Source organism: Lactuca virosa, chromosome 8, assembly GCF_052849685.1.
Source record: "Lactuca virosa cultivar CGN04683 chromosome 8, Lactuca_virosa_CGN04683_v6, whole genome shotgun sequence".
Lineage (NCBI taxonomy): Eukaryota > Viridiplantae > Streptophyta > Magnoliopsida > Asterales > Asteraceae > Lactuca > Lactuca virosa.
Genome location: NC_136433.1, coordinates 210,403,560 through 210,417,912, shown reverse-complemented (window position 1 = coordinate 210,417,912; position 14,353 = coordinate 210,403,560). Strand labels below are relative to the sequence as shown.

Sequence of the window (14,353 nt, the reverse complement as noted above, 5' to 3'; positions counted from 1 at the left end):
AGCATACACCGCTCGCTCGTCAGCTATGGAAACTCGTAGAGGTCGACTCAACGCCTCACGCTGGGTACTGATGTGCTGACTAAACGCTAGTGACACAAAAGACCGACTCGCACCCGAGTCAAATAACACCAAGGCAGGTACAGAACACACAAGAAATATACCAGCTACCACATCGGGTGCTGCGCGGACCTCCTCCGTTGTCAACTGGAAGGCTCTCCCGCGAGCCTTCGGCGCCTCAGCCTTCGCCGGCCGACTCTCTGTAGCTCAAACAGCAGCAGGATCAGATCCCTGAGAAGCTCCCTGAGCTGACCCTCGTAACTGTGGACACTCGGCCTTCCGGTGTCCGGTCTGGTTGTAGTGAAAACAGACTGCAAACCCCTTGGGGCAATCCTTGGCCATATGCCCCTCCTTGCCACATTTGTAGCAAGACCCTGCTCGGCACACTCCATCATGACTCTTGCCGCACTTGCCACAAGTGCGGCCCCTCTGGCTCCCTGATCTCGAATCGGCAGGCTTGGCCCGCTTGGCTGCCGGCTAAGACTGTGCCGGTCGCCGATCCCTCCCTTGAGACTCCGCCTCCTCCCTAGCCTGAGTCTCCAGCTCTATCTCCCTCTTCCGGGCATTTGCCTGAAGCTCGGCAAATGTCCGGTACGTCGAGTTCGCCACGAACTCTCGTATATCCCTCCTCAAAATGCTCAGATATCGGCTCATACGTGCCTGCTCGGAGGACACGTGCTCTGGGCAGAACATCGCCTGCTCATGGAACATCCTGGTGATCACTGTAACAGACTCTGTACCCTGCTTGAGGGTCAAAAACTCCTGGGCCAAACGCTCCCTCTCCACCTGGGGAACGTACTCTTCTCGGAACATAGCAGTGAACCTCTCCCAGGTCACTGCAACAAGCTCAGTAGGCGAATAGTGCGCCGTCACAAACTTCCACCAGTCCTTCGCTCCCAAGCGAAGCTGGTTCAACGCGAACCGGACTCTCAAATGCTCTGGAGATGAGCAAGTAAAGAAACACCCCTCAATGTCTGATATCCACCTCATTGCTGCAATCGGGTCCTGGGTCCCATCAAACTCCGGTGGTTTTGTGTTGCTGAACTCACGAAACAGCAACGCATCACCACCCTGCGGCCTAGTCGTAGCTATAGCTGCAGTGGCCGCAGCAATCGCAGCCTCAGAAAGAGCAGCGTATCTCTCGTCAAATGTCTCTATCAGTGTGGTCTTGATAGACCCGAACATCTCTGGTATCTCTGCCCTGATGGCCGCAGCCACCTCCTCATGAATGATCCTACGGATCTCCTCATCACTTGTACCGCTGCTCTCTGGTGTGTGGCGTGTCCCAACCATGATGTCTCTGAAATACAACATAATAAATATCAGGGACTCGCTCGAGTATACTCGCACTCGATAACTCCACCCTACTTGCTCCTTAGTACCCAATGGATTCTTACTTAGGGTGCGCACTGCTCCGGTGTCTTCAGTAGTACGGGCCCTATACTACCATCCACACCGCATCAGCATCCACTCTAAGTCCTCCTCCTTGGATCCCAAGTCCCAAGTACTCTACTCTCTTTAACCATATGCTACTCACTAGCAGCTCTCTCATAAACTCCTCGCTGCTATCTAAACACTCTCAAGTATCCCTAGCAACAAAACTCCTAGACTAAGGCATCACATATCAGGCCACTCTAGTCCTAATAAGAATACATAGTCTACTCTAGCATGCATAGCATAACTCATCATATATCATAACATAATATATCTCATAACACTAATTACAAGGGTATTTTGGGAAATCACCGTTCGGGCGCTGGCTGATCGTACACACGGCTCTGCTCTGTTTGTCTCAAAACTCTTTTTACTCTTTTAAAAAGTTTTTAGTCATCAAAATTTCTCTCAAATCCTCAGTTTGAGTTCAGATACGCCCGAAGATGAATCCGAATCCCTCAAACCAAGGCTCTGATACCAACTTGTAACACCCAAATTTTCAAAACAATTTTTCACATTTTATAAAACACGTTTTCATTCATAATCGTTATAAAAACACCATTGTATCACATAACATCATCTCCCAAGATCATAATAAAATCTCCCCGCGTGTGTACTGATCAAGCCGGCGCCTTCCCGCGATCCTCGCTGGTACCTGAGACACATAACACAACACTGTAAGCATAAATGCCTAGTGAGTTCCCCAAAATACCACACATAACACATATTAGCCACTCGAGGCTATAACTCTGTTTGACACTCTGGTCAAAGTGTCTCTGTGGGACCCCCCCAGTCCCATAACTCTGTGGGCCCTCTGGCCCTAACTCTATGGGTCCTCTGACCCTAACTCTGTAGACCTTCCGGTCCTAACTCTAAAAACTCTGTAACATACATAGCATATAACACATAGAAATCACATCATGAAAAAGCATACACAATACTCTGTCTCATAGCTCTAATTACCACTCTAGGTAAAGTATAGTGAGAAGACTCACCTCGGTTAACTCGGTAAAGCTCGAACTCTGTAAAGTCGGGTCTAGCCTCCGCCTAATCATATGAAATAAACACTTTGAATCAATACATCTCTCGAGGCTAGACTATTCCTCCTCTTAGTACTCTCAGAAGGGTAAAAGACCATTTTACCCCTCTCATGGCTCAAAGACCCTAAAGTTGACCAAACCCTAAAAGTCAATAAAGGTCAACGGTCAAACTTTGACCCGACTCGCCGAGTGCACTTGGGCGACTCGGCGAGTCTACACGTGCCCACTATCTTTCTGATCTCGCATGACACGTCGAGTCTTTCCCCTTACTCGACGGGTGACACCTGGCATGAATCGCGGGGCCACCCCGACTCAACTCGCCGAGTCTGTTCATGGACTCGGCGAGTTCCGCCTTGAACTCCAGTCCTCTAATTCCCTCCGACTCACTGAGTCAACCCTATGCTCCACGAGTCGTCACAGATTGCGAGTCGCGGGGCTACCCGACTCTACTCGTCGAGTCCGTTCATGGACTCGACGAGTTCATTCCATGCACATCCTCAAACAACTTCCTGAGGTCAGATCCAGTCCTCTAACCAATAGATCTATCATTCCCAAACCCAATAACCACGTAAAGTTTCCATCTTGATGCACATACAACATCTATTTGATCATATATGATGATTTAGCCCCAAATACCATAACTCAAGGTCATAGCCTCCATTGTTATTCAAAAAGCTTAATGAATAAGGCTCTCTGGACCTCTATGGTTCCAGATCCAAAGCCTCCTCATCATAAGGGACTATTTGGGCTTCAAATCTAAGCAACAAAGGGTCTAAGAAACCCTAAATCCATATGATCATCATAAGAACAGAAGGGGAGTCGAATTACTACCTCAAATGTGAAGATCTTAGCTCCAAATCCACAGAATAGCAATCTCCTATGCTTCCTCTTGGCTAGTACCTCCTTCTTCTTGCTAACAACACTCCCAAGGTCAAAAAAAATGGCTTCCTTCCTCTCCCAAAACGCTCAAGCACTCTAGGGTTTCTCTCTATGACTGGTGACCTCAAATGGCGGCCATAAGGGCCTTTAAATAGTCCCCAAACCCGAGAAATTAGGGTTTCATTAAACAGCGTGGACTCGCCGAGTCCACGTATGGACTCGCCGAGTCCAGTCATTAACCCGGATGGAGATTCGCGACTCTACTCGGCGAGTCTGAGCGCCTACTCGCCGAGTCTCTCTCCAAAACTCAATAAAATACATAATTTAAGATACCTGGGAATTTGGATGTTACAGGGAAGTTGGCTGAAGATGTTTACATGAGTCAGCCAGAGGGTTTTGTTGATGCAAAGTTCCCCAATAGAGTGTGCAAGCTTGAGAAATCCATTTATGGATTGAAACAAGCATCTCGCAGTTGGAATCTTTGCTTCCATGAGAAAGTCAAAGAGTTTGGTTTCTCTAGAAATGAAGATGATTTCTGTGTGTATATCAAGGCTAGTGGGAGTATAGTAACTTTTCTGGTGTTGTATGTCGATGACATATTACTCATTGGTAACGACGTTCCAATCTTGAAAGAAGTTAAGTCTTGGCTTGGAAAGTGTTTTGCCATGAAAGACCTTGGAGAAGCTGCCTATATTCTTGGGATTAGAATATTGAGAGATAGAAAGAAGAGACTAATTGGACTTAGTCAGAGCACATACTTGGATAAGGTACTAAAGAGGTTTAGTATGGAAAATTCCAAGAAGGGAGAGCTACCTATCCAGAGCAATACGAAATTGAGTAAGACTCAATGCCCGAGTACAGATGTTGAAATAGATGACATGAGTCGTGTACCTTATGCTTCCGCTGTCGGATCGATCATGTACGCTATGACATGTACTCGCCCTGATGTGGCATTTGCTTTGAGCATGGTCAGTCGCTATCAGGGAAACCCAGGTAGAGCTCATTGGATAGCAGTTAAGAATATACTCAAGTATTTGCGAAGGACAAAGGACTGGGTCCTTGTGCTTGGTGGCAGTGATACTTTGAGAGTAGATGGTTACAGTGATGCCAGCTTTCAGACGGATAGAGATAACTTCCGTTCTCAATCAGGCTGGGTATTTCTATTGAATGGAGGAGCAGTTACTTGGAAAAGTTCCAAGCAAGATACGGTGGCTGATTCTACTTGTGAATCAGAGTACATAGCAGCGAGTGAAGCGTCGAAAGAAGCAGCTTGGTTGAGGAACTTCATCGGAGATCTCGGAGTTGTTCCAACCATCCAGGAGCCTATGGAACTGTTCTGCGATAATGAAGGAGCGGTTGCCTTGACAAAGCAACCGAGAGATCATGGTAAAACCAGACATATCGACAGAAAGTACCATTTCATCAGACATAGAGTAGAAGAAGGCCATCTTATAGTAAAGAGGGTGTCATCTGAAGATAACCCAGCAGATCCCCTCACAAAGGGTCTGAGTAGGGCTAAGCATATTCAACATGCTCGGAGCATAGGACTGAAAGATGATATTAGTTTTAGTAGTTAGATTAGTTTTGTTCTGAAACTTGTAACAAAGTAAATGTAATTGACTTTTGGTGATTAAATAATAAAGTATTATTTATAAGTTTGGTTACTGCCTTTGTCGATTGTTTATTATTGTGTTTCATATTTCGCATGTTTTACTTCCCGAATAATAAGATTATTCAAACTCCACAGTCGCTCGTACTTTTGGAAGTAAGTAGTGAATTAAGACTATCATGAACTAGATTGTAGATTGTCTGAGGATAGGCATGGCAATAGAATTGCTGCAATGTTCATGAGTACTCAGAAATTGAGATTTGAGTATTGGATAAACCCTCGGTCAGAGTATCACTTCATGGAATTCATCACGAGTAATACTGAGACGATAATATCTTATAATCTTGAAACGAAGATATATGAGTTGTAATTTACAAGTCGGTCATGCATTGGTGATACGAAAACGCATCAGTAACTTGGTGTTATAAAACGTATTGTCATGCATAATTTGATGAGTAAAAGATACAAGCATATGAGTCAACGTTTATTCGTTCCTTTTGCCCTAAGCGGAAAAGCGATATCTGTGGGCCCCTCGATGATTTGGTGTTGACTTATGTGTTGGGCCCAGCCAGGACTAAATTGATGTGTTCAATTAGAAGTCCTACATCATCACAAATCAGGAATCGGGAAACATAGATTCTGGACAAAGAGATTGATTATATTCCATGTCTTTTGTCTGGGGATATCCAGGAGAACGAAGGATTATATGATCACTTATCTTAGGACACGTAACTGACCGGGTCAGAGTTCGGCGGCAGCTTTTTGGAAGCTATAATTTGTTGGTCAAATTTAGAAGGCATACTAGCAATTATAGTTACAGACTTATCTAAGTGGGAGACTGTTGGATTAGGTGTTTAAGCCCATAACTATAATTGGTATGTACTTGAATTGATAGCAGCACAGTCCTTTTGGGTTGCCCTCAACCTAGCAACTGGACAAGGAAATTATGAAAGGAGAGATATTAATTTATAAGATTAATAAATTAATATATAAATGATTTATTAATATGTTAATAGATTAATATATTAATTAGAGATCATTATGTTTAATTAATAGTTAGCCAGAAATTAATCAGAATTAATTTTGGGGTTAAAAGAATTAATTATAAAGTGCAGGGACTAGTTTGCATTTAACTAATAGTTGAGTGGAAGGTTCCAGAACCCCCTTGGAAGGAGGTGGACGAAATTCTTAGGGGAAACCCTAGAGATTTCGTCCAAGGGGTCCAAATAAGGCCTTTGGATCTTGCTTAGGCCCTAAGCAAAGGATAACTAGGGTTTTCCCTAAACCCTAGATCCCTCAGCTATTTAAGGAGCCTCCTGGCTCACATTTGAGGATACTGATTTCTTTGGAAGAAACCCTAAGGCCGAAATTGCATACTCTCTCCATCCTCTCTCCTCCAAGTTTCCTTCTTGCTAGTTCTTGGGTGTAATTCCATCAGAGGCATTACATTTGTGGTGCTAAGCTTCCAAGAAGATCAAGATCAAGATCAAGAGGATTATCAATTGTTTGCTATAACAATTGAAAGGTATGTAACTCCTAAACCCTAGTTTGTTAATTTCGAAATTAGCCTCTCTCCTCTAGGGTTCTTGTTTTGCAATTCAAAGTTATATGTTCAATAGTTAAAACATAGATCCAAAGTAGGTTGCATGTGAACTTAGGAATTGTTTTCTAGTTTATTTGTTTTACCTAAAACCCATCATAAGGAAGAGGTCACACTCAGCAAAGTTCAGGGACTCCTCAAGACCGCAGAAACAAGTCTTAAGGGTAAGTCGGTTGTTAACACTCCTACTCCAAACTCCGCCCCGGTTTTGGCAATCGGGAAAGGTAGAGGGAAGAAGAGGAAGAGCTCTTCGAAGGGTACCAAGGCTAGGACCCTTGATGGCTCTTCTTCAAGTGGAACCAAGAAAGGTTTTGTCACTCCTTCTTCTGACCCTAAAGAGGCTGAATGCTTCTATTGCCATGAAAAGTCACATTGGAAGCGGAACTGCCCAAAGTACCAGCAAGATGTGAAGGATGGGAAAGTTAAACCCAACCATGCAGGTATTTACACTATCTTATCTAATAACTCACCCCATTCTAACTCTTGGGTCCTTGATACCGGTTGTGGTATTCATATCTGTTCTGATTTGCAGGGACTAAGAAGAAGTGAGAATGTGGAGCATGGAAGAATAAACTTAATCATGGGGAATAGGAAAGCTTTACCTGTCACCAAGATTGGAGTTTATACTTTATCGCTAAGTAGTGGGTTTAGTTTAGATTTGAATAAATGTTGTTATTCGCCAGAAATGGCAAGAAATATTATTTCCTTTCATGCATTGTATAAACAAGGTTTCACATTTTCATTTGATAATGAAGTTGGTTCGATTAATGCTTTCTTTAATAATGTTCTTTATTTTAAAGCATTACATTGTGATGGTGTGTATGAAACTGTATCTGTGGTTGATAACTTAGGAAATAATGTATTGTGTATTGATTCTGTTAATGATAATAACTTGGATAAAGCATCATTATGGCATTGTCGTCTTGGACATATAAGCAAGAAACGCATAGGCCAACTCCAAAAGGATGGAGTATTGGAGTCATTTGACCTAAAGTCAGATGATAGTTGCGAATCATGCTTACTTGGAAAAATGACAAAGTCACCCTTCACAGGTTCTTGTGAGAGGGGTGAAGGTTTGTTGGATCTTATACACACGGATGTGTGTGGGCCCTTCAAACATGCCACAAGAGATGCTAATCGTTATTATTTGACTTTTACTGATGATTACAGTAGATATGGATATGTCTACTTAATCAAGCATAAGTCAGAGACTTTTAAGAGGTTTAAAGAGTTTAAACAGGAAGTCGAGAATCAATTGGGCAGGAACATTAAGATGCTTCGATCCGATCGAGGTGGTGAGTATCTTAGTTCAGAGTTCCTCGACTATCTTAGGGAATGTGGGATTGTCTCACAATTGACACCTCCCAGGACACCGCAGTTGAATGGTGTAGCTGAGAGGCGTAATCGAACCTTGTTGGATATGGTTCGTTCCATGATGAGTCGAGCTTCGCTACCAATCTCATTTTGGGGGTATGCCTTAGAGACTGCCGCCCATATCCTTAATCTAGTTCCCACAAAGAAAGTTGCCAAAACTCCTCATGAGATGTGGACTGGTAAAGTACCCAAACTAGACCACATTAAGATTTGGGGTTGCGAGGCTTTCGTGAGACGCGAGACTCATGATAAGCTCGAACCTCGAAGTGAGAGGTGTATTTTCATCGGCTACCCAAAGAAATCCTTTGGTTACCTCTTCTACAGACCTAGTGAGAATGTGGTCTTTGTAGCTAGGAGGGCTTTCTTTCGAGAGAGAGAGTTCATAAGCCAAGGAGACAGTGGGAGGCAAGTTGACCTTGAAGAAATTCAAGAGTCAAGTGGTGAAGGAACTTCAAACCCTAGCACTCAACTTAAGGAGGAAACTTCTGTTGAGCCAATTGACAAGTCTGTACCTCTGAGGCGTTCCACAAGGGTTAGGAATGCACCTGAGCATTACTATGGATTCCATATTACTGCGGAAGGTGATACACTTATCAGTGATGAGACACTAATAGGTCTGGATGAACCTAACAGTTACGCGGAAGCCATGGCAGGCCCTGAGTCAGCCAAGTGGAAAGAGGCAATGGACAGCGAGATACAGTCCATGTATGACAATCAAGTTTGGAACTTGGTTGAGAATGTACCAGGTCGTAAGACTGTAGGGTGCAAATGGATCTTCAAGAAGAAGACCGACATGGATGGTAATGTACACACTTATAAGGCACGACTGGTTGCAAAGGGTTTTTCACAAACTCCGGGAGTTGATTATGATGAGACCTTTTCTCCAGTGGCCAAGATTAAGTCTATTAGGGTTCTGTTAGCCATAGCCGCATTTCATGTCTATGAAATATGGCAAATGGATGTCAAAACCGCTTTCCTTAATGGAAAGTTGGCTGAGGATGTTTACATGAGTCAGCCAGAGGGTTTTGTCAACACAGAGTACCCTAATAGAGTGTGTAAGCTTGAGAAATCCATTTATGGGTTAAAGCAAGCACCTCGCAGATGGAATCTTTGCTTTGATGAGAAAGTCAAGGAATTTGGCTTTTCTAGGAGTGAAGATGAATCTTGTGTATATGTCAAGGCTAGTGGGAGTATAGTTAGCTTTTTGGTATTGTATGTGGATGACATACTACTCATAGGAAATGACATCCCAACTCTGCAGGAAGTTAAGTCCTGGCTTGGGAAGTGTTTCTCTATGAAGGACCTAGGAGAAGCTGCCTATATTCTAGGGATAAGGATCTTGAGAGACCGGAGTAAAAGACTAATTGGACTTAGTCAGAGTACTTACTTGGATAAGGTGTTGAAGAGATTCGGCATGCAGGACTCCAAGAAAGGAGAGTTACCTATCCAGAGTAATGCCAGATTGAGTAAGACACAAAGCCCTAGTACTGAGGCTGAGATAGCATAAATGAGTCGAATACCTTATGCTTCGGCTGTAGGATCGATCATGTATGCTATGACATGTACTCGACCTGATGTAGCCTTTGCTTTGAGCATGGTTAGCAGGTATCAGGGGAACCCTGGCAAGGCACACTGGACTGCGGTAAAGAATATCCTCAAGTACCTACAGAGGACTAAGGACTGGGTCCTTACCCTCGGTGGAAGTGAAGACTTGAGAGTTGTAGGGTATAGTGATGCTAGCTTTCAGACTGATAGGGATAATTTCCGCTCTCAGTCAGGCTGGGTCTTTACCTTAAATGGAGGAGCAATTTCTTGGAAGAGTTCCAAGCAAGAGACAGTGGCTGATTCAACTTGCGAATCAGAGTATATAGCAGCTAGCGAGGCAGCAAAAGAGGCGATATGGCTGAAGAACTTCATTAGAGACCTTGGAGTTGTACCAGCTATTAAAGAGCCAATGGAAATTTTATGTGATAGTGAAAGTGCAGTTGCCTTAGCCAAGGAACCAAGGGATCACGGGAGATCCAGACACATCGACAGAAAATACCATTTCATCAGACATCGAATAGAAGGACTCCTCGTGGCAAAGAGGGTATCATCGGATAAGAATCCAGCAGATCCCCTCACGAAGGGACTGACTCGGGTTAAGCATCTCCAGCATGCTCGGAGCATAGGGCTGAAGGATGATATTAGATTTAGTAGTTAGATAACCTTGAAATTTGTAAAGTGTAATTGACATTAGATGATGAATAAAAGGTGTTTTATTTATGAGTAAAGTGTTGCTATCTCTTGTCGATCGTTTACTATATTTCTTTTGCATGTTTTGACTTCCAGAATAATTATGTTTGGTATATCATATTATTCGAACCTCCACAGTCGGTCATATGTCGGAAGTAGGTATGAATCAAGACTGTCATGATTGGTTGCAGAGGTCTAAGTTGTTGGACATGGCTACAACACTCATGAGTGCTCATAAGTTCTGAGCATTGGACTCAACCCACGCTCACTGGAATCACTTCATGGAATTTATCTCGAGTGATCGTGAGACGGTAATATCATATAAGTCTTCAAACCTAGAGATATGATTTGTTACTTATGAGTTGGTTATGCATTGATTGTACGTTAACGCATTGGTAACTCGATGTTATAAAACGTGCTTTTGTGTATAATTCAATGAGTGGTAGAACAAACATATGAGTCAAAGTTATCTGTTCCTTCTTGGATTAGAAGCTGATATCTGGGCCCCTCGATGATTTTGTTTTGACCTATGTACCGGGCCCGGTCAGAACTAAGTTGATGTGTTCAATTAAGTTCTTTGTCAAACATATCGGAAATCGGGAAACAAACTGCTGGACAATAAGTAAGACATTGTTCCATGTATTTGTCCGGCTGATATCTAGAACAGAGGATTATATGATCACTTATCTTAAATGGCGTATCATCATCTTCTCAGTTCCGAGAGACCTTGAAAGAGCTACGATTGCCGATCGGTTCCTGAAGTATTGCAGTTATAGTTATTAGACTTATCCAAGTGGGAGACTGTTGGATAAGGTGTCTAAGTCCATAACTATTTCTGGTATGTACTTGACCCGACCCGGCATGGTCCATTTGGGTTGCATGGCACCATGCAATTGGATAAACTAAAATGAGAGAAATAACACTTATGGTTTATTAATATATTATAAGTTCTAATATATTAATTATATTATTTAATTAGTTTGATCAAGAATTAATTTAGAATTAATTAAGTGATCAAAAGATAACTAATTAAATATATGGGTAGATTATGTAAATCTTCCATATCTTATATAGTGGGCTAAGAGGCTCCATGGATTATCAAGTTGGGTTCCACCCATAGGATGCTCCATGGGAGTTACAAACCCATGGGTCATGGAAATGAAGAGTCATGACACATTAGGGTTTACATGGTGTAACCCTAGATGTGTCAACACTATATAAGAAACCCATTCTCCACCAAAATCGGCTACACATAAGAAACAAGAGGGCTAGACCGATTTTAGAAGTGTGTATTCTCTCTAAAGTCATTCCAAAAGCATTTGGTGTTGTGTGAAGCATTTGAGGCATCACACTTGGGGTGCTAGGCTCACAAGGTTTCAAGGATTATAAGCAACAACAAGGTAAGTTATTCTATCTTTCATGCAAGTTAAAATTTGTTCCCCATGTATGCTAGATAGGAATATAACCTTGGAATTCAACTTTGCATGATAATTAGACAAACATAGATCCAAGGTTATTAGGGTTGCATGTACACTTAGGAAGTGTTAGAATGCTCAAAACCCATCACAACCAATAAAAGATATACAACTATAAATACAATGGGGCTTAAGTGCTCTGGAAAATGGTATATTTTAAGAGTATAACAGTAAGTTATAAAAATATACCTACTTGCTTATACATGTATACATACTATACCAAGTATCACAAGAAGAACAGAGCTAAAAGTATTTAAAGGTTGAACACTGTCGTCAAACCTGAACGGTTATGTAATCATAAGCTGGGATCAATATAGCCTGATCAACTATATTCATTCGAGATGTGACCGACATGTGTTTGGGAGTGATGTGGTGTTGCAACAGTCTTAAAACTTACCAAATACTAAGTCAAGTGAATACTAGAACAAGTACATTTTAGTTAGAATACTATAGGAGTATTCTATAATACTATAACACTATAACGAGTTCAAAACATACCAAGTTCATTACATTAGAATACTATGGGAGTATTCTGTGACACTATGACACGATAACAAGTTTGAAACATACTAAGTACCTTACATTAAAAATACTATATGAGTATTTTAGGCACTATACAAATAACTTATGTGATAACTTAAAAGACCCTTACGGATAGGTCTATAATCTTGCAATGTATACTCCCAGGGTTATATATAATTGAGATTTTATAGACTTAGAATTTGTGATCTACGCTTCACTACCTGTTCCTTGTTTGGTTGTGGTTTTGGAGTAGGATCACTTATTCGAAGGTCTATTTAGTCTTAAGTTATATACAACTTGTATACATTGTGCAATTATAGGAGGACTCTGTAAGGATCACTCCATAAAGTTACCTTAAAACTCATAGATTCTTTAGTCACTTCCATTCTCGCACGACAAACCCAGATAGATGTAACCACTTCCTCATAACAGACAACAGAAGGGTCCGGGAGGAACGAGAGCAAGCTCCTGAGAAGTTTTCAAAGAGGGATCGACCGAAGTAACCAAAACGTCTTACACGTCACTCTGATAAATAATAATCTTGGTTAACTTAATGAGCGAGTGGAAACACTGCTCACATTATGTGTTAAAATTATTTTCTTACATGCAGCTGGTAACAGTTATTCAGGTAACAGATATTCATTCGAGGATGGCCATTTCAAAATTCATAAAGTTTATTTGGTATAGACTCATTTATGAATTAATTCTAGAACCCTGTGGAAGTCAGGACCCGATACACCCAGAACTGGGATAACATTGTCTTTTCAGCTTTCGGCTTGTGTCCATTGCTGTAGACTTATTCCACCTCATCTTTGTATTCTTTTAGCAAAGATGCCTCCTCGAAAGTCGAACAGGCACGCTACTCCGAGAACTTCAACTCACCCGCCACAGTTCGACCTAGCTGCTTTTCAGGTAGCGGTAACAGCAGCAACGACAGCCGCCCTAACCCAAATTCGCGCAAGTGGGATCGGTGGATCTAGTGGCAGTACTCACCTAAACAACCACGGAGATAACCACGAATACCCGCGAGAATTTACGTATAAAGACTTCATGAGCTGCAAACCCAATTCATTTGACGAAAATGGTGGAGTCATCGCTCTGATGCAATGGTTCGAGAGGACATAGTCGATTTTCGAGATCTGTTCGTGCCCTGAAGGGAGCAAAGTGAAGTTTGCTGCCTGCACCTTATTCGGAAGAGCCCTAACATGGTGGAATGGCCATGTCAAGTCACTGACTCTAACCGTGGCAAAATCTATGGGCTGGGAAAACTTGAAGGAAATAATGATGAGAGGGTACTGCTCAAGGGGCGAAGTACAAAAGCTGGAACAAGAGCTATGGGAGCTCAAAATGGTCGGTTCGGACATAGTGGCCTACACTAACAGGTTTAGCGACCTGGCAGCACTGTGCCCCGGGATGGTTACCCCGGAGAGCAAGAAGATAGAAAGATACATATGGGGTATGACTCCCCCGACCCGAGGAAACGTGTTGACTTCTAACCCGGCCACATTCGATAGTGCAAAGCACCTGGCTCAGCAACTCATTGACTATGAAGTCCACAAAGGCGTAGAAGTCCCGGTTCCCGAACCATCAAGGGAAGGGGACTATGGACAGAAGTCGGGGAACAAGAGAAAGGAGGAGCGAACGAGTGCTATGTACACCGCCACAACACCTGCTACTCCAGCACCGGCCAGTCGATATGCTGGAACCCTTCCGAAATGTGGGAAGGGCAACTATCACCACCACGGAAAATGCCGGAAAATGCAGTGTCTGAACTGCCACAGAAAAGGACACACAGTCCGTTTCTGCAGGGCACCGGCTCGACCGATCTCTCAAGTCCCCGGAGTTGAGGAAAACCAAGCCTGCTATGGCTGTGGCGAAGCTGGACACTACCAGGAGGACTGCCCGATAACAAAGAACTCAGGAGCGGATGGACGAATTCTGATGATCACCGCAGGGGAATCGACCTCGGAGTCGTCTTCGAGTAGCGGTACGCTTTCGACCTAGTAATTGCTTTGAAAATTAATTTATATTTATATAAGATTAAAACTTGGGGATAACACCTAATAGTAATTATAATAACTCACTTTTTGAAACAAGTCACAATATTCAAGAGGACTAAAGGATCCGT

General features: G+C 42.7%; 1 long non-coding RNA gene across 1 annotated transcript; it reads right to left on the bottom strand.

Annotated features, from left to right (window-relative positions):
* Window positions 1-1,315: 1,315 nt before the first annotated feature.
* Window positions 1,316-3,433, bottom strand: LOC145129505 (uncharacterized). Its single transcript, XR_013717524.1, has 3 exons — window positions 3,363-3,433; window positions 2,487-2,538; window positions 1,316-1,357 (listed from the first exon to the last, which is right to left on the bottom strand). It is a non-coding gene; the product is annotated as an uncharacterized LOC145129505 (long non-coding RNA).
* Between the last annotated feature and the right edge of the window lie 10,920 nt (window positions 3,434-14,353).